Here is a 26,113-nt window from a genome sequence, read left to right as displayed (position 1 = left end):
AATTTTTTTGATGTGGACAATTTTTAAAGTCTTTATCGAATTTGTTACAATATTGTTTCTGTTTTCTGTTTTGGTTTTTTGGCCCTGAGGCATGTGGGATCTTAGTTCCCCAGCCAGGGCTCGAACCTGCACTCCTTGCATCGGAAGGCTCAGTTTTAACCACTGGACCATCAGGGAAATCCTCTGTTAGTTTTGTCGCTCAGTCGTGTCTGACTCTTTGCCACCCCATGGACTGCAGCTTGCCAGGCTTCCCTGTCCATCACCAACTCCCATGAGATTGCTCAAACTCATGTCCATCAAGTTGGTGATGCCATCCAACCATCTCATCCTCTGCCATCCCCTTCTCTTCATACCTTCAGTCTTTCCCAGCATCAGGGTCTTTTCCAATGAGTCAGTTCTTCACATCAGGTGACTGAAGTTTCAGCTTTGGAGTTTCAGCTTCATCATCAGTCCTTCCAATGAATATTCAGGACTGATTTCCTTTAGGATGGACTGGTTGAAACTCCTTGCAGTCCAAGGGACTCTCAAGAGTCTTCTCCAACGCCACAATTCAAAAGCATCAGTTCTTCAGCATCAATTCTTTATGGTCCAACTCTCACATCCATACATGACTACTGGAAAAACCATAGCTTTGACTAGACAGAACTTCATCGGCAAAGTAATGTCTGTCCTTTTCAATATGCTGTCTAGGTTGGTCATAGCTTTTCTTCCAAGGAGAAAGCATCTTTTAATTTCATGGCTGTAGTCACCATGGGCAGTGATTTTGGAGCCCAGAAAAATAAAGTCTATCACTGTTTCCGTTGTTTCCCCATGTATTTGTCATGAAGTTGATGGGACCGGATGCCATGATCTTAGTTTTCTGAATGTTGAGTTTTAAACCAGTTTTTTCACCTTTCGCTTTCATCAAGAGGCTCTTTAGTTCTTCTTTGCTTTCTGCCATAATGGTGGTATTTATAAAGACACTTATCACTGGATTTAGGACCCACCCAGATAATCCAGGTACTCTCTTCACCTCAAGGTCTTTAATTTAATTACATCTACTAAGATCCTTTTTCCAAATAAGGTAACATTTACTTGTTCTGGGGATTAGGATGTGGACCTATCTCTTGGCGGGGGTGGGGGGGTGGGGGGGGCGACCATTCACCCCACCACATTCCCCTAGTTTTTGACATTTTTATTTAGTCTGGGTAAGCAGGAAGACAAAAGACTGTGTCATATAGCCTATAGAGCCTTACACTTGCATTAAGGTTTTTCATTTTTTGTATCCTTTTTTTCCATCTTCACTCCCTCTTTGTCTCACTGAAAAGCTGAGAGCTTTCCACCTTTGCTTGTTTGTTTAGTTATGGCTGCAGTGAGAGAGGGATGGAGGGGGCAGTCTAGGTAAAAGTGAAAGAATCCAATGAAGTTTAAAAGCATTTTCCTACCATCCCTGTAGAGCAAACTAGAGCAGCCCAGCAAAATACGAAATAGCCTCTCATCCAAAGTGAAATAATAAAGCCAGCCTCTAGGAAAAATATCACATATTATCAAATACGTATTTTTAAACACTAGATCATATTCTGAGTGACTTCATGCTGAGTTCCCAAGAGGTTAAAGGAAATTGCATCTGACTGAGTGAACAGCAGAATCTCATCTTCCATCTCAGTCTCCCCTGAGTAGCATAATGTATTGTAAAATAGTGGGCAAAACCGCCCAGATTATTCAAATTGTGTTTTTCCTTTCTTCTTATTTTTATAGTTCTTTGCTGAGAGCATTTCAATGAATTTAAATGAGTGCTTTGTGATAGAACTCTATGTAGTGTTATGGGTTGAATTAGGTCCTCCCCGAAATTCATCTGTTGAAGTCCAAGCCCCTCAGAGTGTGATCTTATTTGGAAATAGAGTCATTGCAGGTGTCACTGATTAAGATGAAGCCACCTTGGTATAGGATGGACCCCTAATTCAGTATGCCTGGTGTACTGATGAAAAAAAAATACACTATGTGAAGAGAAACAGACACATGCAGAGAAAAGACAATATGAAGGCACAAGAAGCAGGCTTTCCTGGTGGTTCAGGGGTGGAGAATCCACCTGCCAGTGCAGGAAACACTGGAGGCGTGGGCTTGATCCCTGTGTCAGGGAGATCCCCGGGAGAAGAGCACGGCCAACCGCTCCAGTATGCTTGCCTGGGAAGCCCCATGGACAGAGGAGCCTGGTGGGCTGCAGTCCATGGGCTTACACAGGGTGGGACACAATGAGTGACCGAGCACCACCACACCTGAAGCACTAACGCTGATTTAACTGGGGTCAGGATTGTCATGCAGAGGGAGAAAATGCGAATTAGCTATTAGGTTACTGGGCTGAAGAAGAGTTCACAGTTCAGAATCAGGTAAAATAGATGAGAGTATCTGGAATTCAGATCCCCACCAGAATCAATGCTGGGTACGTCGTCCCTCCAGCCACACTAGCTTAAACAATCTTGAGCCGGTGCTCCCATCTGAGAAACCACTTCTCAAAAAAGTAGGGAACATCTGGGAATTAGAAATGACTGTCTGTGCTTGATTGCTTCTTTAAATCCAGTATGCAGGTTAACGCTGTGGGTCCTCCTTGCCTTGGACTTCCTGGGGAAAATATGTTCTTCATTCTCAAGAGAAACTTAGATGAGGCCTGTCGTTTCAACACATTCTTAGTGTATGTCTCCTGTATTTCTGGCTCCCATGACCAACCAAGTTTTTAGAGACTTCAGACATCCTAAAGATGGACACTTCTGTTTGGATTGACGCTCTGCTTCTTCTACCATAGTAGCCTTATCTATAGCCTTGCTTGCTTTAGAAAATACTTGAATAAGAAACACTGCTTGGAGAAGGAAATGGCAACCCACTCCAGTACTCTTGCCTGGAAAATCCCGTGGACGGAGGAGCCAATCCATGGGGTCACAAAGAGTCGGACATGACTGAGCTACTAAAAAAAAAGAAAGAAAGAAACACTGCTGCTGAAGCAGCTTATTAAAATAAGAAAAAAAGAAAGAAAAGTAACTTCCACAAGTCAGGAATTCATCTTTAAAGCACTTTCAAATGAATAGATAGTCTTTCTATTTTTGCTGTTTGGGTTACCAGCTTTTGGGGACTCTCAGAATTTACTGTCCCAGTTCAAACATTTCCATTAGAAAGCAGGCTGCTAGCTCTGGCGGCTTCCCCCCAAAGTCCAAAGTTTATCTAGTGCAGAATGAATGTCTGCTTTGAATCAAAGCAGCTGGTGTCAGGGGCTCATTGTGTTGGCAGCAAATCCCAGAAAGAAAATCTTTTTCCATTCTCCCCATCTCTGATGCTTCATGGGGTATCAAGAGTCTTGGCTGTTTGCATTCCCTTTTAGAGAAAAGGTCCACTGCCTTTCTCTATCTGGTTTGGAACTTCCCCTTCCTGGTGCATTTCTGGACTGCATGCATATGCATAGCTACTTATTAATCTGTGAAACCTAATCACTTACCCACTGTGACATCTGGGAGAGGCTAGCGTTTGTTTTAAAGAAGCATTGTTTTGAAGTAAGTCAGAAAGAGAAAGACAAATACCCTAGGATGTCACATACATGAGAACTCTAAACTATGATCCAAATGAATCTGTCTGTGAAAGAGAAGTAGAGTCAAGAACATAGAGAATAGACTGGTGGTTTCCAAGGAGGAAGTGGGTGAGAGAGGGGAGAAGTAGGAGTTTGGGATTAGAAGATGAGGACTGGTAAACATAGAATGAATGGACAATACAGTCCTACTGTATAGCACAGGGAACTGTATTCAATATCCTGTGATAAACCATAATGGAAAAGAATATGAGAAAGAATATGTGTGTGTGACTGAGTTACTTTTCTGTACAACAGTAATTAATACATTGTGGTTCAACGATACTTTGATAATAAATGAAGTATAAAAAAGAAGCATTGAGTGCTTAAGACTCTGTCCTTCCAACGCAGAGGGTAAGGGTTGGATTCCTGGTCAGGGAACTAAAGATCCCATATGCTGCACAGTGAGGCCAAAAAATTGAAAAACACAAAATTTAAGGGACTTCCCTGGTGGTCCATTGGCTAAGACTTTGCACTCCCAATACAGGGGCCCAGGGTTCGATTCCTGGTCAGAGAACGAGATTTCACATGTGGCTTCATGCTGAAACTAAGGGTTCACATGCCACATGCTGCAATGAAGACCTGGCACGGCCAAATAAAGAAATATTTTTTTTTTTTTTAAAGAAGCATTGTTTCTTTAAGAGGGTAATTTCTATCTGGATTTTGAAGAGAGTGTGATTATACGCCCCCATCCCTTGCCTTTCACTTTTTATTTATTTATTTATTTTTCCTCTCACTTTTTAATAAAAGACAAAATCAGATCTTGAAGCTGTTGGGTCATGGTTCTTCAGAATGCTTCTACCCTGGGGGCATTTCTGGTTCTAGTTCCGGCTTCTCCATCTAGTATTGGAGTTGCTTGAAGCAGTCCCTCTCACAGACGCTTCTTACTGAAGATTCTGAGGATGACTGACACATTCTTGGTTTTTCAAGTAATCATTCATGTCACTTCCCCAAACTCTGGAGTTTAAATTCCTCCCTCTCGGCTGGTTCTGGAGATGGATCTCTTCTGACACAGATTGGATTTAGGAGTCTTTTGAGGCTCGATTCAGACAGTCTGGGGTGCGGCCCTGACAAATTATTCCATATGAATGCCCCGTGGAAAGTGTTACTAAGCGGAAACACATTTCCTGGGGGTATTTAAACTCTCATCCTGACTCAGCCATGAAAAAGAATGCAATCATTCCATTTTCAGCAACATGGATGGACCTAGAGATGATCATACTAAGTGAAGTAAGTCAGAGACAAACACTCCCTAATATCACTTACATGCAGGATCTAAACAATAGTAAAAATGAATTTATTTACATAGCAGAAACAGACTCACAGACATAGAAAGGAAACTTCCGGTTACCAAAGAGGAAAGGTGGGGGGGGGGATAAATTGGGAGCATAGGATTGGTAGATGCTAACTACCATATATAAAATAAACAGCAGGGTTTATTGTGTAACACAGGGAACTATATTCAATATCTTGTAACAAACTATAGTGCAAAAGAATTAGGGAAATGTGGATTCATATATATATAAAAACAGATAACTTTGGTGTATACCTGAAGCTAACAAAATATTGTAAATCAACTATATTTTCATTAAAACAAAACAAAGCCAAAGCTCTCACCCTGTCACCTTTCTGAGTGGGAGACTGGCAGAGAGGTGCTGTAATGCTGGATAGTCATTTGGCCAGAATGAAAATTCCAAAGAGAGTGCTTGCCAGTGCTTAAAACCAAAATCCCTGGACACTGCAAAATTAGAGAATCCGGTGAATTTAGCACAGAATATCCATTCTTGCTCCAGTGTACCCCCAAATACTCTCTATCTTAATGTTAAAAAAAAAAAAAAAAAAACAAAGCAAAGCAAAAATCTGAAGCCCAGACCAAAGGTGATTTTCATGTGGGACCAGGAGAGTGGTGGGATGCTGTAGAGAATAAGGGGCGAGCTGTGCGGTGAGCCGCCTGTGACCAGGTCACTCAGGATTGGGGCTCAGGGCCCTTTACCTGAAGGTGGAGCCCATCTCTTCCCATCTGGGTGAGGCCGTCCTCTGCTCCACTTGGGATCAACCATGAGGATGTCCTACAGAGCCTAGAGGACATACATGTTCAGGTGTCCATTATAAGCATCTTTTCACTATTACACATATTTTAAACACCCTTCCTGTCTTAGTGCCACGAGTGGCCCAGCTCCATCCATTCTGAATGGAAAAGCAGAGACTGCCAGTACTTTCCTTAGGCTTCCCTTCCTCTCCATCCATGTGGAATTCCTCCTACCTTTCCTGTCCATTTCACTGTTGTGGATGGATTTCAGAGCTTGAATTTTATCCAGAATACAGTGGAGAATTATATAACATGTTTTAAACTGAAAATTGCAAGATGAAATTAGTCTGGGGAAAGTGAATCTGAGTAGTAGAAAAATTGAAGGGTGAATGGTGCAGAGAACAATATTATCGAGGACAAGAGGTTATTTTATTTATTTATTTATTTATTTTTATTATTATTATTTTTTATTATTTTTTTTCAGTGGGTTTTGTCATACATTGATATGAATCAGCCATAGAGTTACACGTATTCCCCATCCCGATACCCCCTCCCACCTCCCTCTCCACCCGATTCCTCTGGGTCTTCCCAGCCCACCAGGCCCGAGCACTTGACTCATGCATCCCACCTGGGCTGGTGATCTGTTTCACTATAGATAATATACATGCTGTTCTTTCGAAACATCCCACCCTCACCTTCTCCCACAGAGTTCAAAAGTCTGTTCTGTACTTCTGTGTCTCTTTTTCTTTTTTGCATATAGGGTTATCGTTACCATCTTTCTAAATTCCATATATATGTGTTAGTATGCTGTAATGTTCTTTATCTTTCAGGCTTACTTCACTCTGTATAATGGGCTCCAGTTTCATCCATCTCATTAGAACTGATTCAAATGAATTCTTTTTAACGGCTGAGTAATATTCCATGGTGTATATGTACCACAGCTTCCTTATCCCTTCATCTGCTGATGGGCATCTAGGTTGCTTCCATGTCCTGGCTATTATAAACCGTGCTGCGATGAACATTGGGGTGCACGTGTCTCTTTCAGATCTGGATTCCTCAGTGTGTATGCCCAGAACTGGTATTGCTGGGTCATATGGCAGTTCTATTTCCAGCTTTTAAAGAAATCTCCACACTGTTTTCCATAGTGGCTGTACTAGTTTGCATTCCCACCAACAGTGTAAGAGGGTTCCCTTTTCTCCACACCCTCTCCAGCATTTATTGCTTGTAGACTTTTGGATAGCAGCCATCCTGACTGGTGTGTAATGGTACCTCATTGTGGTTTTGATTTGCATTTCTCTGATAATGAGTGATGCTGAGCATCTTTTCATGTGTTTGTTAGCCATCTGTATGTCTTCTTTGGAGAAATGTCTGTTTAGTTCTTTGGCCCATTTTTTGATTGGGTCGTTTATTTTTCTGGAATTGAGCTTCAGGAGTTGCTTGTATATTTTTGAGATTAATCCTTTATCTGTTTCTTCATTTGCTATTATTTTCTCCCAATCTGAGGGCTGTCTTTTCACCTTACTTATAGTTTCCTTTGTTGTGCAAAAGCTTTTAATTTTCATTAGGTCCCATTTGTTTATTTTTGCTTTTATTTCCAATATGACAAGAGGTTATTTTAATGATGAGATTAAGGCCTGAGGGAAAAGTGAGAAATACTACAAAGAAAGAGCGTTCAGGGCACAGTGAGGGGTCAGCGTCTCGAAGAGAAGTAGTGGAAAGAATCCAGGCAAATGTTAAGGTTTTGAGTTTCAGAGCCTGAAGAATGTGCTGTTGTGCAGCCCCCTGGGTGCAGAGTCAGGAGGCCACCTTGAAATGTGATGGGGGGCTTCCTTGGTGGTTTAGTGGTTAAGAATCTGCCTTGCAATGCAAGGCACACAGTTTAGATTCCCTGGTCTGGGAAGATCCCAAATGTTGTGGGGCAACAAACAAGGCCAGTGCGCCACAACCTCTGAGCCCGTGAGCTGCAACAGCAGAAGCCACTGCAATGAGGAGTAGCCTTGACTCGCCTCATCTAGAGAAAGTCCTCATGCAGCAAGGACATACCACAGCCAAGAAAAATAAATAAAATAAAATCAATAAATCTTTTAGAAAAAGAAAAAGAAATGTGTTGGGGCAGGAAAGAGGTAAGAGGTGGATAGTAAGTGTGGTCTGGGATGTAAGAGGCTCAATGTATTGCAAAAAATGTCCTGGCATGGCACAATAAGGAAGATGCTTGGTCTTTGTCCTCAGTCCTGGAACAGGACATCTAAAATTCTTAGAACTTCTTGAGTGACAGGGTAACAGGAGCAACTTTGTTTGAATGAGATGACTCCAGCAGGACCCTCCATAGCTGCAGGATGGGGCTGACCACCAGAACGGCCAAGACTTGATTAGACGCTTGGAATTTTCAGCACCACCCCTAGTCTCTAAAAGTGAGAGAGGGGCTGGAGAGTGACTTAACCACCAAGAGCCAGCGATTTAAGCAATCATGCCTGTCTGCTGGAAATCTGTAGCAACTCAACACTTCGGGAATCAGAAGGCCTCTAGGTTGGTGAACACACCAGGAACAGGAAGGGTGGAGCTGGAGAGGCCTTGGGCTCTCCCTGCCCCTTCCCTCCTTCCTTGCCATCTTTCCCATTTTGGCTGTTCCTGAAGTGTATCCTTGCTAATGAACTGGTATAGTAAGGAATGTGTCTTCCTGAGTTCTGTTCTAATAAATTGTCTAACCTGAGGGGGTTATGGGAACCCCCAATTTATAGCTAGTCAGTAAGAGGTATGTGGGCCCCAAAACTTGTGACAGGCATCTGAAGTAGGACTGTCATGTAGGACTGAGCCCTTAACCTGTGGAGTCTGTACTAACTCCAAGTAGTTAATGTCAAAATTGACATTGAATTTTGGACCAGTTGGTGTCCAGAGAGTTGGAGATGTGGTTTTGGAAAAGATACCATGTATTTGGATGTTAGGAGGAGAAAAAAAACCCAAAAAACAAAGTTGCATTTGGTGTTTAAAATGTTGTGAGTAAAGATAACTCACCAGGAAAGAGTTGGCTGTATGCAGGTAACATTAAGGAGAAATCTAGAAGTAAACTGAGGCTTCTCTTTCAGGTTTCTGCTCTATATGTTCGAAACATGTTCTATATATCTGGATGTTGCTGACTCTAATGTTGTCACGGATTATTCTGTTTCCCCTTTTAGACTGTGGGCTCCTGACAGTATACAGAAGACTAACGGGTTCTTCTTTGCGTCCGTAACTCAGGCAGAGTGTCTGGCACCTAATGAGAGATCAGGAATTATGAATTGAATTGAACAGAACTGAATGGAACTGGGTGAACCTGGCCTCGATACAAGTCCAGCATTTAGCATGGCTGCCTCCTTTCAGGGACTGGCCTGAAGATGGGGCTAAAAATATCAGCATTGCTGCCAACTAATTCAGGTCCTTTTGTTTAAACAGCAGGGACTTAATTTTCCTGTTGCCACAAGTGTAGGTTTGGCTGGCAATCTGATCATTTCCTGGCAGTTAAGGATAATGGTATTTAACAAGAAATGTCAATAACCTCAGATATGCACACGATACCACCCTTATGGCAAAAAGCAAAGAGGAACTAAAGAGCCTCTTGATGAAGGTGAAAGAGGAGAGTGAAAAAGCTGGCTTAAAACTCAGCATTCAAAAAATGAAGATTATGGCATCCAGTCCCATCACTTCATGGCACATAGATGGAAGAACAATGGAAACAGTGAGAGACTTTAATTTTCTGGTCTGCAAAATCACTGCACATGGTGACTGCAGCCATAAAATTAAAAGACGCTTGCTCCTTGGAAGAAAAATTATGACCAACCTAGACAGCATATTAAAAAGCAGAGATATTACTTTGTTGACAAAGGTCCATATAGTCAAAGCTATGGTTTTTCCAGTAGACATGTATGAATGTGAATGTTGGACCACAAAGAAAGCTGAGTGCCAAAGAATTGATGCTTTTGAACTGTGGTGTTGGAGAAGACTCTTGAGAGTTCCTTGGACTGCAAGGAGATTAAACCAGTCAATCCTAAAGGAAATCAGTCCTGAATATTCATTGGAAGAACTGATGCTGAAACTCCAATACTTTGGCCACCTGATGCAAAGAATGGACTCATTAGAAAAGACCCTGATGCTGGGAAAGACTGAAGCGAGGAGGAGAAGTGGGCAACAGAGGGTGAGATGGTTGGATGGCATCACTGACTCAATGCATATGAGTTTGAGTAAACTCCAGGAGTTGGTAATGGACAGGGAGGCCTTGGGTTCTGCAGTCCATGGGATCACAAAGAGTTCGACACGACTGAGCAACTGATCTGAACTGAAGGATAATGGTTACGATAGTTCCAGTCTGTCTGGAGACTTGCAGTGAGCCTCTGTAGTGACTTAGCTACAGAATGTTAAGAAAAGCTATTCTTTAGCAGCAGAGACACTGGGAAAATTACTGTCAAGAAGTGTGAGTCCCTTTTAAAAGCATGATGCCGAAGCATCTTGATGATGGAATACTTTATTTTATGTATCTACAAAGACATCAGAATGCTCATTTCATAATGTTAATGCAAGGAGCTACTTCTTTTAATCCCCTTTTGTAGATATGCATCAAGCAACAAAGGTTTATTGTATAGCATAGGGAACTATAGTCAATATCTTGTAATAACCTATGATGGAAAATAATTTAAAAAATAGTAAATGTGTATTTGTATAACTGAATCACCTTGCTGTGAACCTGAAGCATTGTAAGTCAACTACAATATAAAATATATATATATATACTTAAAAATTCTCTTTTGGAGTAAGAGTAAAGATAAAAGTGGGGGCTCTGCATGAACAAAAAGATTGATAAACATTATATATTTTGAAAATATTCTACATGCTCTAACTTTCAAAAGAATCTTCAATAGTTCTATGGCCAAAAGACAAAGGATAAGCTGGGGGAAATGTTACAACTATTTCCATAGATCTAATATATAAAAAACTCCCATAAATTGATAGCAAAATGACTAACATGATAGACTATATCAGCAAAACAATTTTTAAATGGGAAAGGTATGAAAATTCAATTGCTCAAGTGGTTCTTTAATCATGTGACAAGAGAGACTCACTGAAAGTAAGAGATATAAATTAAACCAATAGACATGTGAAGGATGAGTAGGTAGCTAAATGAAAGATGGAGTAAGACAAGTGAAGAGGCTAATAAACTAGTAACCATTGGGTATTGAGTGCTTGCTAGGTTCTGTTCCAAGTGCTATGCATGCTTTACAGGCATTGTTTAATTTAATCACCATAATGACCCAATAAAATAGGAGGTATTGATATCCACCTTTTACAGACAAGATTAAATAATTTACTAGAAATCACAATGTAAGTGATAAAGTCTTGACTTCAACTCCAGAAGTTAAAACAACTCTGAATTTGGCAGACTATCAAGGAAGAGAACTCTACAGGATAATGGCTAGAAAAAGAATATTCAGATGATGATCAGTTAAACTTGGTGGATATATAAAATTGTCAGGGTCCTAAAATCTCAAACAGACCAACTTTCTAAATCAAATGCAAATTTCTTCTGCAAATCCTTCAACAGATGGCCATCGCAGCTGCCACCTGACTATTTCCGATGACAAGAGGACTCACGACTTTTCAAAGCAGCTCATTGTGTTGCTGAAATCTCTGTTAGAAAAAGTCTTCTTTATATGATGCTAAAATATGCCTCTTCTTGTATGTGAGCAGTCAAAAGGAAGTGAATCTCCGGTTATCTGTGGGATGACCTACCAGCGTACTCAGATTCTTCCACCTTTGCTCACATGATATGGTTTCCAAGTCCATCACTTCTCCAGCTATCTCCTTGAGATTAGAAATACTCTAATTTCTCAGTTTTCTTATTGAAATGTACCCAGAAATGATTGAATCAGATTAGGACTGAGGCCAGAGATATATCTGTCTCCTTTGCTATATCTGCACAGTACTTTCAACCTATTACAATGTGTCCTAGTATCACTGAGTCACAGTCTCCAGTGAAGAACCATGCATGAGCCTCTTTCTACAGCTGGTTGGTTTTTAATATCTATATTTATTTATATTATCCTGAATGCAAATATGGGGTTTCTGGAGCAGAGATCAGTTTTTATTACATCAGTTGCTCTCTTTGCCCAGGGTAAGCTGAATGGAGTCAGATGCTCCCCTGTATGTTCCCGACTCTGTACTGCAGGAGAGTACAGAGTCTCTATCCCAATAAGCACCTCAGAATTTATACATGAGAGGAAGAGCTCCCTTCTTCATCTCACGAGAAAGGGAGGGAAAGCTCTTCTGCCTAATTAACACTAATTTTCTTGGGAAGATAAGGGAAAGGTCCGGTGCTCTTACCTTCTGGAATATAAACAGATGTCTCTGGGGGAAGGAAGACAAGTGAAGCCTCTCTGGTCTACAGGTCCTGACTCCAGATTTTTCCCCCATTTGAAATGTAAACACTTATCTCCAGGGAGGTAAATCTTTCTAGAGTCGTCTCACTAACTATTCTGTCATAGTCATAACTTAACTTCCAATGCTTCTTAAGCCCAGGTTCTGGTAAAACTTGCTTGGAAAGTCCTGACTGTGCAGAAACGTGAAATACTCACTTGCTGACTTGGACTCCAAATCTGTCTCTCTTTCTCTCTGTCTCTTTGTCACTCTGTCACCTCTCATCGCTTCCAGGGATTCAGCCTGAGTACCAATCAATAGGGGCTTCCCTGGAGGCTCAGAAAGTAAAGAATCTGCCTTCAGTCCAGGGGACCAGGGTTTGGCCCCTGGGTTAGGAAGATCTCCTGGAGAATGGAACGGCAACCCACTCTAGGATTCTTGCCTGGGAAATTCCATGGACAGGGGAGACTGGTGGGCTATTAGTTTGTGGGGTCACAAAGAGTCAAACATGACTGAGTGACTAACACTTTCACTTTTCACCAGTCAACATGCATTTGACTAAGGGTCAGAATGCCTGACTAAGAAGTGGTTAGGTAATAAAAGCATTTCGTGGTCTTGCTTGACAAAATGAAGTGAAGTGAAGTGAAGTCGCTCAGTCGTGTCTGACTCTTTGCTACATGGACTGTAGCCTACAAGGCTCCTCTGTCCATGGAATTCTCCAGGCAAGAATACTGGAGTGGGTTGCCATTTCCTTCTCCAGGGGATCTTCCAGACCTAGGGATTGAGCCCAGGTCTCCCACGTTGCAGACAGACGCTTTACCGTCTGAGACACCAGGGAAGCCCACTTAAAAAAACACCTACAGCATTTTGTACAGTAGCGAGGATAGTTTAACAGAGCAGCCAGTCCTGGTGTGGTTTGCAGTTCCATGGAGCCATCCAGGACCCGACGGCTGTCATGCTCCCATTCTTGCTTCCCCGGAGGTGACTTTCATCCTGGGACCTTTTGCCCCCTGGTCACAAGATGGCTGCCGCAAGTCTAAGAAACGGGTCTGCATGTATCAGCGCCCAAAACCAGAAGTGAGGGCTGGCAACAGGGATTTCATGACAAGGTTTTTTCCTCACAGGCCTCTTTCTCATCAAAGAGAAATGTCTCCCAGCAGCGACTGGTGGGGTTTCCTTTATGGCCCAGAACCGGGCTCCAGGCCCAACCTAGAGCAGTCTCTGGCAAAGAAGCGTGAGTCGGTTGTGACGTGGTCTCACACCAAGCTAGGGTTCTATGAACAGGTGTTAGAAGTGATCCATGAATTTTTGGAGAACTCTCTCCATCTCAAATCAAGAGAGCAAAGACATAAATTTGTGTCCTCTGAACAAAGGAGAGAACCCTCAGTTAAGGGTTCCCTCTCAGACATTGTGGAAACTTTTCCACACAGGGCTTCCCTGGTGGCTCAGACCAGTGAGATGCATTGACTCCTGGCAGGCGAGCTGCAGGTAACAGACACTCAGGGAAGGGAGGAGTGTCTCCAACAAAGAGTCAGGTCTAAATACCTGAGAGCAGATGCTGGCGCCCAGAAAGGCTGATCAGATAAGAACGTCCCAGCCTCTTCCCTCCTCTCCCTCCTTGGCAGTTTGGGAAGAGGAGGAGTTGAAGTGGGCCTGGAAAAAGAGAAAGCAAGGGTCACTTCTCCTTCTTTCTCTGCCCACATTGAGCCCACGCTGGAAAGAGTGAGAACACTGACTTCTGAGCCATGTTCCGGGCTCTGCTTATGACAGGGAACGGCCAGAGGCATTTCAGTGGCTGCCCAAGGACTTATTCCACTTCACAGATAGCAAAAAAGCCATGGGTTCTGCCTCAGTTATTATCCAGGGGCAAGAAGAAGAACTGGATGTGAGGAAATAACACATATTTTGACCCCTTGGAGCAAACTATATACTTCTTATCTAAACCTCTGATATAAATAAGCATGGCGACTTCTTTTGGCTTTTTTCCCCTCAAAGCCAGGAAAAATCATGTGAAGAGGAAGTTTCTCATTCACAGAGAACCTGCCTTACCTCACTCTTCCTAACTCACCAAAATTGGGTGATAGTGAACAGAACTTTCAGGAATATCCTCTACAGAGATTTAGGGCCTCAAAGAAGCGTTACTGTTGTTGTTCAGTTGCTAAGTCCTGTCCAACTCTTCGCGGCCCCATGGACTGCAGCATGCCAGGCTTTCCTGTCCTTCACTGTCTCTTGGAGTTTACTCAAACTCATGGCTTCCCTGGTAGCTCAGATGATAAAGAATCCACTTGCAATGCAGGAGACTGCAGTTCAATTCTTGGGTGGGGAAGATCCTCTGGAGAGGGATAAGGTACCCACTCCAGTATTCCTGGGCTTCCCTGGTGGCTCAGATGGAAAAGAATCCACCTGCAATGCTGGAGATCTGGGTTTGATCCCTGGGTTGGGAAAATCCCCAGGAGAGGGGAATGGCTACCCACTCCAGTATTCTGACCTGGAGAACCCCATGGGGTTCTCTATATATAGTCCATGGGGTTGCAAAGAGTCAAACACCACTGAGCAACTTTCACGTTTACGTCCATTGAGTTAATGATGCCATCCAACCATCTCACCCTCTTCGCCCCCTTCTCCTCTGTCCCCTTCTCCTTTTCCTCCTATCCTCATTCTTTCCAGTATCAAAGTCTTTTCCAATGAGTTGGTTCTTCGCATTAAGTGGCCAAAGTATTGGAGTTTCAGCTTCAGCATCAGTCTTTCCAATGAACATTCAGGGTTGATTTCCTTTAGGATTGACTGACTGAATCTCTTTGCTGTCCAAGGGACTCGCAAGAGTCTTCTTTAGCACCACAGATTGAAAGCATCAATTCTTCAGTGCTCAGATTTCTTTTGATGCATAAAAATGGTCAAGGGAAAAACTGCTCAAGGAGAGTCTTATAAATCAATGGAAGCCAAACCAGTGATATTTTAAGGAATACCCTTAAGTCTCCAGTTGATGAAATGCCCAGTCAAAATCAACCATGCTCTCTCTCTCAGCCCCTCAGCACACATGCGTTGATTTCACTGGGAGGACCAAGTCCTGGGGGGCTACTCTGTGGGTCTGATCTGATACATTAATTATTTCTGTGCACAGAGCTCCCATAGGGAGCTGAATTATAATTGATTTTTAGACTTACTTAGCAGGACTGCGAGTTTAACTCACATCATACCTCAGAAGTTTGGAGCAAGTGTGGTCCATTGTTAACTAGTCCAGCCTTCTTCCCCCATCCCTACCTGCTGGTAAGAAGTAAAAACAAATAACTAAGTCTAACCGAGTGATTGAAATACATTTCCTGAGGGGTGTTAGAATGTCTCGGAAGATAAGAGCACAGTCTGTCAGACTTCTCACCCGGGGCTCTGCGATGGGAACAGGATGTGTGCATGTGGGGGTGGAAGGCCGCCTGGCCTCGCAGCTGAGGGAAGACTGTGCTCCACGGGAGCCTCTTCTAGGCCTGCCTGGCTGTTCCTGGTGTCTCTGGCACTGCAGCTGACGCCTGGGTCTGGTGTGATGTCTGGGTCTCTTTCTGTTCCTAGTGGGCCCTCTCTGACTCTCTCTGCCTCCTCAGGGCTTCTCCCAAAACAACCTGTTCCTCTGACTTCTGGCTGTGACTCCCACCTCATCCCAGCCCTTCCTACAGGCCCTCACCCACCTCACTGGCACAGGGGATCCCCACCAGATTCTCAGAGTCTCGGTCACTGGACCCAGTGAAGAGAGTATAGGCGATTCTAAAGTTAAACCTTATGACCTCCCTCTGTCTGGTCATGCTGGACCCTCTAGGGTTGATATGAAGCAGCCTAGAATGAAGCCTCTTCTCAGAGTCTCAAATGGGGAGTGGAGATAAGAACTTCCTTCCACCTTTGATGTCTTCCCCAATTTCATATCACGTGCCCAGGCTGTGTCTGGCAGCTCTGTTCCTCTGTTGCTCTTTCCTTCCCACAGTCCTGGGGCTGAAGATTAATGGCTTTCCTCTCTGTTCTTCTGTAACACACCTCACTTCCACTCCAGGAGAGAAATGACTGAGCCATGTCATCTAGGCTTAGTATCGAATGAATGGAGGATGAAAGCAGATAAAATAATTTAGAAAATCTCCTCCCAATATAATAGCCTGGCTTTTAAACTATTGTTTAGCTACACAATCTTATTTTGAAGGTTGTGCACGCACGCTAAGTCACTTCAGTTGTGTCTGACTCTTTGTGACCCTGTGCTCTTCCGTCCGTGGGATTCTCCAGGCAAGAATATTGGAGTGGGTTGCCATTTCCTTCTTCAGGGGATCTTCCCGATGCAGGGATCGAACAGGCGTCTCTTACGTCTCCTGCAATGGCTGGTGGGTTCTTCATCACCAGTGCCACCTGGGACTCCCCTTAAGGTCAGAAACTGAGTGTTAATTATGTCTTTCTCTTTGCATTCCATGTAAATTGCCTAGAGCAGTGCCTGGTGCCCGGTAAGCAATCAATATTCTCATTCTGTAATAGATCTTTTATTATCCTGAGACTGGTTGATGTCTTTGGCCAACACATAGAAGAATATGTGCTAGGAAAAGCAAAAGAGAAAAATTATGCTGATAATGTCTAAGATATTAACCTTATTAACATTTCATTTTACCATTTTTCAAAGTTATCAACTAGTATTTGCTTGTAGAGGAATTCAAAATGTATAGGAGATTACAAATAGAAAAGTCCCAATAAAAATTTTAAAATTTCATTTCTTCTGTTCTGCTATTTTACACTTTTCTCTAAAAACAATGACTGTAAGCGTTTTGGCTGGATATTTTTACTTGCCCATCTCTACCATTACACAATAAGTTTTTGATCTTGTCTTTGTAGCCCCACAGGTGATTAGCATTTGATGAATGAAGAAATGAATGAATAATGAATTACCAAATGATGTAAGTAAATGAAATATCTTTAAAATATATTGTTATGTAAACTTGTTAAGAGGCTACCTTAGTTACATTTCGGACTTTCTTCATAGGATTACATGTGATTCAAATATAATAGTGATTTAATTATGATGCTTTGTCTACAGTTTTCTTTCAAATGCTTCCCATGATGCTTCAGGAACCTTCTACTGAGTAACAGAATGAGAAGTTTGGATGATGACAAGGCAATTCATCAAGGCTTTTGTGTTTTTACATGACTATCTGATCTCGTAGCAGTAATGCCGAGAATTTTCATGGCTTACTTTACTTTCGATATGTTATAAAGCATAGTCAATACATACTCTGCTATCTAATGTGCTCAAGTGAAATGAACTGCGCTGATTGATCATTTGGATTTGTCAATGTTTTAAAAATTAGTAACATAATTCTAAATTAAAAAAGACATAACGTTGGCAGTCTGATTAAAATGAAGGACGAGACAAACCAACCTAGTGAATAGATTACTGGTGTTATGAGTAAGAAACAGGACCCAGTTCATATCTAGTTTTCAGGTTCAGTGAATGAGGTTCTTTCCCAGGTCATTTAGCAGAATTTGTTGAAGATGTCTAAGATATTAACCTTATTAACATTTCTCAGAAGGCTGGTTGAGGCTTGAAGCCTTCTTCTCTGCTTTGCCTCACAGGATTTGGAAAGGCTAATGAAACAACATTAGCAAGTTTCTAAGGACTTTGTGGGTAATGGCTTCGCAGACAAAGGCCTGGAGAGACTTCCTCTGTCCTGGGAAAACGCAGGTGCGCCTGCCTGGTGGGTGACTGGGTCAGGGTGAGGAATGGACCCCAGTAAGCTGTTGTCATCTTTCGGCCCAAGGATGTTGCTCCATTTCATCCACTCACCCTGGAGAGCAGAGTATGATTGCTCAACCGTTGCTCAGAAATGCGTCGTTGATCCATTTCTTCTTAAAATTGAATGCTTATTAGCACCGTGCTAAACATTTTACAAACACCATCTGATTTAATCCTTACAATGAACCTATGAGAGAAGCACTACTCTTTCCCTTTTACAAATTAGGATCCTGAGGCCCAGAACTAACTTACCTGCACAAGATCAGACAGCCCGAGAGAGGCAGGGTGTGAGGCCTGTGCTAACTTCAGAGTCTGAACTCTCAGCTCAGGTTACACTGTTAACTGATCTTCACGGGTGCTGCCCAATGGGTGGGTGGCAGCAACTCAATGATGCATGTCTCAATTCCTTGACTTTATCAGACTACAGATACATCTAACTCCTCTGAGCTATTACAACACTGTCTGTATCATTCATTTGGCAAATACCATTTATTGTCTTATACAGTTTATTTGATTCTGTGTATAAACATATTTTAGTTTGCATTAATTGGGGATCTTCGGTTGCAAGCTACAGAAACTAACTTCAACTAACTTAAGGGCTCCCTACTACTCCCCGACTGCAATATGGGAAGAATATCGGGTGATTCACAAAATCAGAAGAAAAAAGAACCACTTCATCTTGGGAAGATCACAAACAAGGGCAACTTTGGAGATCTTTATAGAAGACATTTATGGGTGTTCTCTTTTGGTGTGAAACGGGGAGGATTTAACTCTAAGTACCTTCATTCAAGCAGTGTCGCCTGCCCAAGATTCACACTCCCGGCAGAGATGGAGAGTCTGATTGGCCCAGTTAGACCAATCATCTGCCTAATCTTTGCAGAGCATGGAGACTGTGATGGATAATCTTTCAGGATCCAAATGATCCTACTGTGATATGGGAAGAGACACAATCCATGTCTAGATTATTGTGATTAATTTTATATCCCCTGATGCAATACTATAATTTTTCAGGCAGAAAAGACAATCTATGGTACAAAGACAAGGCTAAGAGGCAGGAAATTATTAAGACAAAGGACCCAGAAAAGAAGCAGAGAAATCACAATTCTTAGAATGATGATGCCCTAGGAAGAGGCACATAATTTCAGCCTCCATCAGTAAAAGTTAAAGTATTCATCTATTATACTCTTAGCTGTTCCTCTGCTCTCTTCTACTTTCAGAACTGTTCCCTGTGATAAATTTTATGGTTCGAGCAATCTTACAGGAGATTATTCCTCCTGAATAAACAAATATGGAAATGAATTTTTATGAACACAAGTTAGATGTAGTTCATTTCATTTATAGCTGTAGCTAAATAAACTTGGCTTTAAAAAAGCTAAGTAAAATTATAATGAGTGAATTTTAATACAAACCACTTCAAGATTTTTTTTTTTTCAAATTTAAATTTAGGTTGGGCCTACAAACTGCCTTAGGAAAGCAGGTGGTGTTTTGGATTAAATTTTGTATTATTCCACTACGTAGAAATCCTTTTAGAAAGTTCTCTTTCCCTAAGTGCTACAGTATTGACTGGTCAACCTGACCTCAAAGTAGTTGCAGAGGATCAATGTTGGCTTAGCTACAGCTTGGCAAAGACTGGGAGGTAAGATAAGAGCTGTTGGTCCAGAAAAACAACCCACGATAAAGCGTTCTTTTAAACTATAGCAAATGCATATATTCTAACAAAACAATACAAAATTTCTTCCAAACAACTCTCAGATCTCTCTGCACGTATTTTAAAATCATCTGCAAAACCATAAGGATCATGGTTGTGTGATGAAAATTCAATAGAAACCTCTAAAGAATAATAGTAACATATGGATAATCATTAAAGAAATTACATTCAATACCCTAAATTTTCAAACAATTGCACCTACTCTGCTTATATACATATTTTTTTGACATGCTTGCATGTTTTAATACACATATATCATTGCATGCTTTACCTTTTTCTTTGATGGCTCTGGTAATCCTACTTCATGATCACAGCAGCCATGGCTCTCATCTCCTATCACAACATACCAAGAAGGAAGAAGATATAGAGGCTAAAGACCCTGTATGTCTTATGAACTTTCTTTTTTTTTCAGTTTGGACAATCTCTCTCGAGATCTCTTAGCAGACTTCCTCCTAGATCTCACTGACTAGAGCTGGGTTTACACAAATATGTATTCCTCAATCAAACATAGGCAAAGGAGAGCTGGATTGTCATGGCCTGCTGAGACCAGGCCAAGCATGCTGCCCATTATGGTTTGGGAGGCTTCAGAACCTGGGCCCCATCTTCAGAGATTCATATTTATTTGGCTAGAGTAGGGTGCAGATATCAGGAGTTTTAAACATTTCCACAACTCTAATATGCAGCAGGTCGGGATCCAAGAGTCTATGCCAGCTTTGGTGTTTCACTTTTGTCTGGCCTGTTCCTACTCTGTAAAAAGCAGAGCTCTGTTAGCAGGAGGAGCAGGCAGACCCCACAGCTCACAGTGTCTACCAGAGGAGCTGACAGTAGATCAGGTACACGGCCTCCCTAAGAGAGCATATCTGAAATCTACAGAAGACATTGTTCATTTAGGCCCTTCATGAATTTAATTCGTCAATCTTTATAGAATGTATACCACTGTGGAGACCCTGTATATGTATAAGGTAAAAACTGGGAGTAGAGTATACTTTATCTTGTAAGTCCAATTTCCTTGTAAAAACCTTCACTCAGCACCTAGAATGAGATCCACATCTAGTTACATTAGGTGCTAGGTTCAAGCAGAGAACAGAGATTCTGTCCTAATGCAACTTACTTTCAAGAATACAGTTGTGCTCTAAACATTGAAGAGAATTGTAAAGAAATTCATGCAATGGTTTCCTCCTTCCATGAGTTAACAATTCAAGGCTGCCTGTTCACTTTCTACTGTTTAAACTCAATATTTAAGTACATACATGTTCTAGACAGATACTGTTACACAAAATAATCCTAGTCACAAAGACTGCAGGCTTAGATATAGGGGAGATATACTAAAGACGTAGTATATTATAGTTAAGTGCCATGAAGGAAAAGAATAGGCTCTTATGAGAGAGTTACAGGGCAACATAATTGAAATGAAAGGAGATCCAGAAAGGCTAACTGTTTAAAGTGAGATGGAGACAAATTTAAATTCAGATTAAGGCACATTCCTTCCATTTCTTAATTTCTTTTTTACTACCTTCTCTTCTAGCTGACTACCTGGAACTTCTTGAAAGACTCACCATCTTGCCAGTGAAATTGATCGAGATGTTATCTCAGAGAAGCTGCTTTCTCAAGATTTTTTGGGCAAGACATGTGCTCATAGACTCATGTTTGTCTTGCTTGCTATATTCTCCATTGTTTCTTATCACCTGATTTCCCTTTTTTTCATATATTCCTCTCCCCCTTTTCATCCGCCCCACTGTCTTTTTTCTTCCTCTTTTCAGAATATGAATTGCTCCTAAATGCACTTAGTACTCGGAGAAGGCAATGGCACCCCACTCCAGTACTCTTGCCTGGAAAATCCCATGGACAGAGGAGCCTGGTAGGCTGCAGTCCATGGGGTCGCTGAGTCGGACACGACTGAGCAATTTCACTTTCACTTTTCACTTTCACGCACTGGAGAAGGAAATGGCAACCCACTCCAGTATTCTTGCCTGGAAAATCCCTTGGACAGAGAAGCCTGGTAGGCTACAGCCCATGGGGTTGCAAAGAGATGGACACCAACTCAGCACCTATGCATACCAGCATACCATATCATGGTGCTGCCAAATATTAAAAGCTGAGAACTCTTAAAGCCACAAGCACACATGTGAGCTGTCTTCCAAAAGACAAAACAACAACAACAAAAACCCCAAATTATGTTAATTTGTTCAGAGGTATGAATGATGTAGCCTACACCATTGTAATTGACTATGCCAAAGCCTTTGACTGTGTGGATAACAATAAACTGTGGAAAATTCTGAAAGAGATGGGAATACCAGACCACCTGACCTGCCTCTTGAGAAATCTGTATGCAGATCAGGAAGCAACAGTTAGAACTACACATGGAACAACAGACTGGTTCCAAATAGGGAAAGGACTATGTCAAGGCTGTATTTTGTCACTGTGCTTATTAACTTATATGCAGAGTACATCATGAGAATTGCTGGGGTGGATGAAGCACAAGCTGGAATCAAGATTGCTGGGAGAAATATCAATAACCTCAGATATGCAGATGACACCACCCTTATGGCAGAAAGCAGGGAGGAACTAAAAGGCCTCTTGATATAGAAACGAATGAAAATGAAAACACAACAACCCAAAACTTATGGGACACTGTAAAAGCAGTGCTAAGGGGAAGGTTCATAGCATTACAAGCTTACCTCAAGAAACAAGAAAAAAGTCAAATAACTAACCTAACTCTACACCTAAAGCAACTAGAGAAGGAAGAAATGAAGAACCCCAGGGTTAGTAGAAGGAAAGAAATCTTAAAACTTAGGGCAGAAATAAATGCAAAAGAAACAAAAGAGACCATAGAAAAAATCAACAAAGCTAAAAGCTGGTTTTTTGAAAAGGTAAACAAAATTGACAAACCGTTAGCCAGACTCATCAAGAAACAAAGGGAGAAGAACCAAATCAACAAAATTAGAAATGAAAATGGAGAGATAAAAAAAAAAAAAGAAAATGGAGAGATCACAACAGACAACACTGAAATACAAAGGGTCATAAGAGACTAGTACCAGCAGCTCTATGCCAATAAAATGGACAACTTGGAAGAAATGGACAAATTCTTAGAAAAGTATAACTTTCCAAAACTGAACCAGGAAGAAATAGAAGATCTTAACAGACCCATCACAAGCACGGAAATCGAAACTGTAATCAGAAATCTTCCAGCAAACAAAAGCCCAGGACCAGATGGCTTCACAGCTGAATTCTACCAAAGATTTAGAGAAGAGCTAACACCTATCTTACTCAAACTCTTCCAGAAAATTGCAGAAGGCAAACTTCCAAACTCATTCTATGAGGCCACCATCACCCTAATTCCAAAACCAGACAAAGATGCCACAAAAAAAGAAAACTACAGGCCAATATCACTGATGAACATAGATGCAAAAATCCTTAACAAAATTTTAGCAAGCAGAATCCAACAACATATTTAAAAAATCATACACCATGACCAAGTGGGTTTTATCCCAGGAATGCAAGGATTCTTTAATATCCACAAATCAATCAATGTAATACACCACATTAACAAATTGAAAGATAAAAACCATATGATTATCTCAATAGATGCAGAGAAAGCCTTTGACAAAATTCAACACTCATTTATGATTAAAACTCTCAAGAAAGCAGGAATAGAAGGAACATACCTCAACATAATAAAAGCTATATATGACAAACCCATAGCAAGCATCACCCTCAATGGTGAAAAATTGAAAGCATTTCCCCTAAAATCAGGAACAAGACAAGGGTGCCCACTCTCACCACTACTATTCAACATAGTGTTGGAAGTTTTGGCCACAGCAATCAGAGCAGAAAAAGAAGTAAAAGGGATCCAGATTGGAAAAGAAGAAGTGAAACTCTCACTGTTTGCAGATGACATGATCCTCTACACAGAAAACCCTGAAGACTCTTCCAGAAAAGTACTAGAGCTAATCAATGAATATAGTAAAGTTGCAGGATATAAAATTAACAACAGAAATCTCTTGCATTCCTATATACTAACAATGAGAAAATAGAAAGAGAAATTAAGGAAACAATACCATTCACCATTGCAACAAAAAGAATAAAATACTTAGGAGTATATCTACCTAAAGAAACAAAAGAGATGGACAGGGAGGCCTGGTGTGCTGCAGTCCATGGGGTCGCAGAGTCAGACATGACTGAGCGACTGAATTGAACTGACACCACTGTAAAACTTTGCAGTTTCAGCTGTGGGTTATAGGCCTGTAGCACTGATATTACCTGGGATCTTGCTAGAAATGCAGAGTCTTAGATCATACAAAACCTGCATTTCAACAAGATTCCTGGTTGTTTCATATGTACATTAAAATTGGGGACTTGCAGATGCAGAGAATCCTAGAACATAAAGTTATGAGAATTAATAATCTTACTTCCTAGACACCATTGTATATTTAACCTTCCTGGCATAGCCATTTTTGCTTTCTCAGCACTTTTTCATTTCTTTATATTCTCTAAGTTATCATATGTTGCTCTTTTCTCATTCTATCTGTAGCACAAAATATTACATATCTCTAAGATCTAGAAAATTGTAGCTGATCAGAGTCATCCACTGCTTTTCTTTCTTCATTCAAAATATCTTATTTAATTTTGAAAAGCTGTATTAAACTTAGTTTCTAATTCCTTAGAATAAACAGATACTAACACAAATATAAACTGAGACATATTAATTAACCAATGTTTATCTTTAATAGGAATCATGTACATCTTACTTTCTCAAAATTTCTATCCAGTTATTTAGATAATTTTGTTATGTGACGTGCTTACTTTTTTAGATTCTTTTCTAAGAAGTATTTTGCTATCTGCCTTTTCTTTAAATAAGAGCCATACCACCTCAGGTAAAATAAACTTGGTCTGTTAACAGAAACATTAACAGTGTTTGGTCTTTAGATGTTTAAATATATTTATATCTGTAACATTCTGGAGAGGGAGGTCACTGTTGTGTGGAATATCAGCTCTGAACATACTTGGCTTGAACCTCGAGCAATCCAACCAACCTTGGATCTTCTTTGTCTCCAGATCATCTACAAATGTGAAGGTTTTTTCCTATGTCAATAAAGAATATACACACACATATGAGTTTGATTTTGTTTTTAAATTAAACGTTGAGCTAATATAAAATAAGATTTATAAGGTATGTGTAAGGTATCAAGTATCATAGTACAATGAAATCCATGTAGCCACTGCCCAGTTTAAGTAACATAACATACCTTTAAAATCCTGCCCCTGCTAGATACCATAATCTTCCCTTCCTGCTCTCTAATCACTCTAGAATTTTATGATCATTTCCTTGCTTTTTCTCAGTTATACAACACTTGTAACTCTAAATACTGTTTATTTTGAACTTTTATATTAATAGAATCATATGATATATATTCTGTGACTTTTTTTTTTTTAAACCTGACATTATTTTCCTGGTATTCATCTGCAGTATTTTTTGTAGATAAAATTCACTAATTCTCACTACTCTGTTGGCAAATACTGAATACACCTTAATTTATCCATCTACTACTAATGGAAAGTTGGATTATTTGCAATTTTTTGCTATTAAAACTGTAGAGGGACTTTCCTAGCAGCCTAGTGGCTAAGAATCCGCCTTCCAATGCAGGGAATGAGGGCTGATCCCTAGCCCAGGAACTGGGATCCCATAGGCCATGGGACCTGAGCCTGAGCGCCCCAACTAGAGAGAAGCCCACAGGCTGCAGTGAGGATCCTGACGTAACCAAAAGTAAAATAAATGCCAAAAAAGTGAAGCCGCTGCACTGACAGGGTCTTTGTGTTTATGCATTAAGGACACGAGTCTCTTTATGGCAGTGATTCAGTCCTCACTGAGTACCACTGACTGACTATGTTTTATGATAAATGACATGTAATAACTCTTCTATATTGATTTTATAAGGACTTGCTTTCATACAAATGACAGCACATGATAAATTTAAGAATAATATTACCACATTTCAACTTTTTGGAAAATGTATTTCATACTGTTACACAGAATCACATGATCCTCAAAATTCAAGTTTACAACTGATCTTCACAAGAGCCTTATCCATATACACAATAGTTATTCAGAAGGAAAAATTCGATACAGTATTTTAGTAATTACATGATTTGTAACCAATACTGAATTACTGAAAGCTGGAGAACTCTCAACGAATTACATATAGGATAACCATTCTCAAATACAAGAAGCGAGACAATAAAGGAAAATTTCCTGTTCAGTCGTAGAAAAATGATAAAGGCATTTATGATGAGATAAATGCTTTAAGTTAGTACACAACCTACTGGGCGAATAAAATTACCACACTGGTTGGTAGTTTTGCTCTTGAATATATGTGGTATGGCATCATCCATTTTGGAGAAGAAAACGGCAACCTACTCCAGTGTTCTTGCCTTGAGATCCCAGGGACGGGGGAGCCTGGTGGGCCGCCGTCTATGGGGTCGCACAGGGTCGGACAGGACTGAAGTGACTTAGCAGCAGGATAGCATAATAGTTAATCACTGTGGATGGTGACTGCAGCCATGAAATTAAAAGATGCTTGCTCCTTGGAAGAAAAGCTATGACAAACCTAGACAACATATTAAATAGCAAAAACTTCACTTTGCTGACAAAGGTCTGTA

At 40.9% G+C, this 26,113-nt stretch overlaps 1 protein-coding gene across 3 annotated transcripts in view; it reads right to left on the bottom strand.

Annotated features, from left to right (window-relative positions):
- The window catches only part of LOC136152995 (exocyst complex component 1-like), a 52,419-nt gene that overhangs the window by 10,323 nt on the left and 15,983 nt on the right, over nucleotides 1-26,113 (bottom strand). The window contains exon 9 of one of the 3 annotated variants that reach the window (XR_010660309.1): nucleotides 5,653-5,667. The exons of 1 other annotated variant lie outside the window; for it this stretch is intronic. The gene's annotated coding sequence lies outside the window, so the exon portion shown is untranslated. Of the gene's footprint in view, nucleotides 1-5,652; nucleotides 5,668-24,404; nucleotides 24,539-26,113 lie in introns of those variants that run through there. One more of the 3 variants, XR_010660308.1, reaches the window with a different exon arrangement.

The sequence above is a fragment of the Muntiacus reevesi genome, chromosome 22 (assembly GCF_963930625.1).
Source record: "Muntiacus reevesi chromosome 22, mMunRee1.1, whole genome shotgun sequence".
NCBI classification, from domain to species: Eukaryota; Metazoa; Chordata; class Mammalia; order Artiodactyla; family Cervidae; genus Muntiacus; species Muntiacus reevesi.
The sequence above is the reverse complement of the archived record's forward strand: the minus strand, read 5'-3'. Positions and strand labels throughout refer to the sequence as shown.